The sequence below is a fragment of the Hippocampus comes genome, unplaced genomic scaffold (assembly GCF_001891065.2).
Source record: "Hippocampus comes isolate QL1 unplaced genomic scaffold, H_comes_QL1_v1.1 scaffold9, whole genome shotgun sequence".
Taxonomy (NCBI): domain Eukaryota; kingdom Metazoa; phylum Chordata; class Actinopteri; order Syngnathiformes; family Syngnathidae; genus Hippocampus; species Hippocampus comes.
Window position 1 is genome coordinate 1,209,597 of NW_017805275.1, and position 5,246 is coordinate 1,214,842.

General features: G+C 39.1%; 1 protein-coding gene across 3 annotated transcripts in view; it reads right to left on the minus strand.

Annotated features, from left to right (window-relative positions):
• enox2 (ecto-NOX disulfide-thiol exchanger 2) overlaps nt 1–4,953 on the minus strand; it is a 193,171-nt gene extending 188,218 nt beyond the window's left edge. The window contains exon 1 of one of the 3 annotated variants that reach the window (XM_019869956.1): nt 4,759–4,953. The gene's annotated coding sequence lies outside the window, so the exon portion shown is untranslated. The remainder of the gene's footprint in view (nt 1–4,758) is intronic. The other 2 variants (XM_019869957.1, XM_019869959.1) reach the window with 2 other exon arrangements.
• Nucleotides 4,954–5,246: the final 293 nt, after the last annotated feature.

Here is a 5,246-nt window from a genome sequence, read left to right on the forward strand (position 1 = left end):
TTTATTTTCAAATAAGCAGACGCTGTGGAGAAGTACATTGGTGAGTCAAGGAATTTTATTTTACGTTTCTTCTTGTCATTTTATTTCGTTAGTATTAAATTCATGGTAACGAAATAAAATGACAAACGTGTATCAAATAAATCTGCTCACCTGCAATTTATAATGGCGCATTGTAGTCACCTTCGTGCACGAAAGTTCGTTCAATCTCAGCTGTTAGTCAGTTATTAGTTAGTCAGTTATGTCAGTTATTTGCTGTTGTATCATCGATTTTCAAAATGCAAATGATCTGTTCACTTTATTTTCAAAGAACAGTTTGTTTTGTTATTGTTTGGTTGGTGTCTTATATGAAACTGCGACATTGCACAATTTATTGGACAGACTTGTTTAAGATCACACAGCGTAATTTGGGTGGCATTTTATTTCGTATTTTTAAATCATCTTTTTATTTTTGACTATCTGTAAATGTAGTTTCCTGCTCTTAATTGTAAATGCATACTTGATCGTTTTAAATGCTCCTGAAATTAAGTGCTGCTTGACGAGCCTATACAGTATTGTGTTCATAATATGTGACGTCACTGAAGGCCTAAGTTTGAAATGCACGGCCCGCCACTGATATATACACATCTTTATTGTTGTTATCACTGCTTGTTTCAGCACAAAATGAAACCCTGCCAGCCCAAATACATATATACACATCTTTATTGTTGTTATTACATTTATTTTAGTCAACCACTATGCAGAGAACATTTATGACCCACATAGATGAGGGAACAAGCACAACACGAGTGGCAAAACTTGTGAGTAATGGATGGCCCAGCCAAAAGAAATGTTGATAACTGCCAATAGTGCATTTATAGCAAAGACGTTGACATGCTACAAGCTGTCAAAATATAAATCATGGCTTTTCCAAGAGACTCTCATCATCGCAAATGACTCTTTTCTTTAGATGGTCACTTACTACACATTACATACATAGCTGATCAGCAGTCAATTCCGATAGCCGAATGCAATCCGGAACTTTGGACGGCAACTTGGGAAGAGTGAATACGTTGAGTTTCTCGGTGAATACTTATACTATACTTAATACTTTATACCACATGTACACGATGTTCCCGGCAGCCAAAGCAGCCCCATTTGCACTGTCGGATTTTGGCTTTTTTTTTCTCGTTCGTATTCAAGCTTGGTAGGTTTTTTCAGTATCTTGGTATTTGCGGTAGGCCATAGGGGAGGGGCTGCTGAGTCTCTGAAGCCTGAGAACCGCACTAAATTTCGGACGGCGTTTTCCCACAAATGCCCATACGTTCTCTCCTGGGCTGTCATTTTCTGAAGGTGTACATCACGTTTCTCACATTCTAATCAAGGGTTAACGTGCTGGTTTTCACTTTCTCTCAAGGCTTTCTACATACAAGCTCCCCTGCCTGGCAAGACTTTATACAAAGACTGCACATACTATGTCAGACTGTAGAATAGCACACCAGGATTCGCGAGCATATGCCCTCGCTTGCTGAGAGAACCGTGACAAAACGGGAAAGGACAATGAAATTTGTCCAGGCTTCCACAGCATTCGCAGCCTGTTATGTTTGCCCATTCCCATCCCCCCCACATTGTCTCAGTTCTATCCCGTTTCATCCACGGGCGTCCTGAAACGTAATTTCCACGGCTGCCGTTAATACAGCCTGAATGTAGCATTAGGTGTCCCAGAAATAAAAAAAATAAATCAGAGTCAATCTCAAAATGGAGGGGTTCACTGTGAAACTAAACTACCCATCTATTTTCCAAACTGCGTATCCTCACAAAGATGTCCTCGGGCGGCAGGTGGGGTACACCCTGAACAGGTCGCCAGCCAATCTAAAATGAAACTATAATAAAGTCTAACTACTACACCTCACGGTCACGTATATGAGGCAACAGAAAACTATTTGCAGAATGACACCGTCATCTAATTTTCTAGGTATTGCGTAAAGTTACTTGTAAATTAAACATATTTACGTATCAATGTCTGCTTTGTGAACTTCATGTGCAAGTAATTGTATTTAATTAATTGCACTGTTCATCTCACTGGTACAATACTGGGGTGAAAATAAAGAAACAGACAAACAAGACATATTTTGGTAGTGTTCGCTCATGAAGGTGACACTATGTGATAACACGAGTGTCCTAACCTTGTGCTAAAACACCTCATTGTTGAAAGCATGCGTATAAATGACCTTTTGAGCAATCTAGTCAAAATGGACATGTGTCAATGTACCATGACCTCCACAGCAGCCTGAGTCACATTCATATCACACAGTGGGAATTGTGGCCGTGCACCTGTCTGTTTGAATGAATGAAAGGTGAAAGGCAGGCCAAATGAGGGCTCAGGCGAATTCAGCCGATGAGAGATTAACATTTCGCAACAGACGGGACAAAATTATTGACAAAAAGAGGCCGTATTGACCAGTGACGATATGCTATTTCGAATAAATTGCCTGTCGAAAGACAACAATGCAGCTATCTCGTTACCTCTGCGTCCCGCGTCCTAGACGCATAATTTTCCCGCGGGACGCACAGTTCCAAATTATGTGCGTTTTTGGGACGCAAGGAAATTTCTCAGTCAAAACAAAACAAAAAAAAAAAACGATGGTAAATCTTTTTTTTCCAGCAACGAACGCAGTTTGACCATCGCCGCCATTGTTGTTTTGATCTCGCGTTAAGTAACCTCTCGTGACGAGATTTCCGTTCTCACGAGACGACATTGGCGAAATCGGGCTTTACCTCGCGGGAAGCAGACGATTGCCAAGTTGTGTAACGTTAAAACAAGTGTTGCGGAGAGATCACAGAGGAAGCAGCTAAAGTTGGATAGTTTTTTTGCGATAATAAGTTGACTTTGAGAAAGCCTTGCATCATTGGAAGCAGAGTAAAGAGAGGAGAATTTATGAACTCAAAGACTGAACCATGGGATGAAATAAGAACCTATTTCTCAGCAAATCTTGTATGCCTGAATTATTAAAATTTTTGCAGCATTTGTTTATAAGGAATAAACCTATTATCAATGTATATTGTTGTTGTTTGTGTTATTATCATATGTAATTGAATAAGTAGACTATTTCAGAATTCGAAATTTGGGGCTCTAAATGCATAATGGGACTCATACTTTTCTGATCAGCGAGTCCCTGTGACTCGCAGGGCTCAAACTGTAAAATAATCACTGCAATGGCCACTTTTTATTGATACTGTCAGTTACTTGTCAATTAACTTCTGAATTTGTGCTCAGGACAGTTTGTTCAATGGCTTTCATAGTCCAAAGTGTATTCCTGCTGATCTAGGTTTAGCAGTGATTTTATCAATACAGTGGGAATTTTGGGCACTGGGATTGTGTCCTGAAGCTGCAAATAGTTGTCAAGATTGGAAGATGTTTAAATTAATAAAAGGGTTGTATTTATATCCGTTTTTTTAATAGGACATTTTCCCCAAGAGGAAGCACTTATTTTCACATGGTCTGCAAATATATATTTTTTTCGTTATTTCTATTATTTCTGTAATAGCTCAGGCAAGTTAATGCTGGGGGAAGAAAATAAACAAAAAACATTTGGTATCAGAAGAAATCTGGTTCTATGTCTATTAATTAGTTTTATATTTTGCACCACCCAAAATATTTGAAAACACTCATAGTGCAGTGCAGTTGAACACAACTACAACAGTAAAACAAACTGTTGAATTCATTCTTTTCTGACAGGCCATCCATTTTCTATGGCAATTGGCATCATGCAAAACGCTAAAGATTTTAGATCGACTATGGGCGATAGGGAGGGTCCACCATGGACTGGTTGCCAGCCTACCATACGGCACATGTGGGAAAATAAAACGGTGACTTCAGCCCACATTTCAAAAACATGCAAGTGCGGTTCACGGAAGACTCTAAACCAGGGGTGTCAAACTCATTTCACATCGTGGGCCACATACGGCCTCGGTAGATGTCAAGTGGGCCGGACTATTAAAATTATACCATACTCTGTTATAAATAACTAAAATAATATGTCTTTCCTTTGTTTTGGTCTAAAGAAGAACAAGAACACGAGGAAAATGTTGAAATGTAATGAACATGTCTTTTACAAAATATTTCATGAAGTTTGACACCCCTGCTCTAAACTATCCATAGGTGTGAATGTGAGTGTGTTTGGTTGTTTCTTCATGTAGCTTGCTATTGGCTGGCGACCACTCCGTGGCGTACTCTGCCTCTCACCTAAAGTCAGCAGTAATAGGCTTCACTTTACCCACCTCATTGAGGAGAACAAGAGATATAGAATATGGATGAATGGATTGATGGAACCCGTAAAAATCCTAAACAAATACGGCCGATAAACATTTGAACGTTCTCATGCAGTACAAGCATTTTCCAGACGGTCCCTAACGTCATCTCACTTTGTTTTTGTTCCGCAACCTAATGAAGGATTTCAAAGCATTTATTGTTAGACAGCTAGGATTTAAAGGTGAGGAGAAATGCACTATTGCGATACTTCATGCTATTTATATTGACTGAATTCAGCGGCGTCGTTCCTGAACCCTCGCTGAGTGACTTAAAATGCAACGACAAGGAATACTATTTTTGAACGAAAGTGAACACAAAAACCCCAGCAGTGGTATTTGCAATATAAATGCACCCCTGTACTTAGAGGACACTGTAAACCTTATCGTGAACTTCCATAACAACTGCAAGTGTACGAGAAGCTAATCACGTAGCACTAGATTGACGTGCAAAGAGAATAAGTTTCAAAGTACCTGGCGGCGAATGGCGCCGTATTTGATGCTATCTGATCCGTGACGACTCCTCAGAAGTATCCATTCGAGGGTTGAACATTTTTTTTTTTTTACTTGATCTCTTATTAATATTTATTTGTAAGGGTATCCAAGGCAAAGCGTCCAGTTAGCAATCATTCATGTGTCAACAGCAGCGGAAGGAAATACGGCAACTGAGAGGTGAACACGTGCGTCTGTTGACGTTCTTCTTTTCCGTTTACTTCAAAATAAGAAAATACCCGTTCGTTTTCAAAGTAAGAGTGTAGGTATATTTTGACCGGCTTTTTGCACGGCTGGGCAAACTTTGGCTCAAAGTCAACTTTTGGTGATTAAAACGGATAGATGGGTCAAATCATTCGAAGACAAAGATAAAAATGCAAAAAGTGCATTTAAAATAGGTATTTTTGACAACATAATTATCTATATTTATTAAAAATAAATAACTAATTATTTTTGTATACATTCACTTT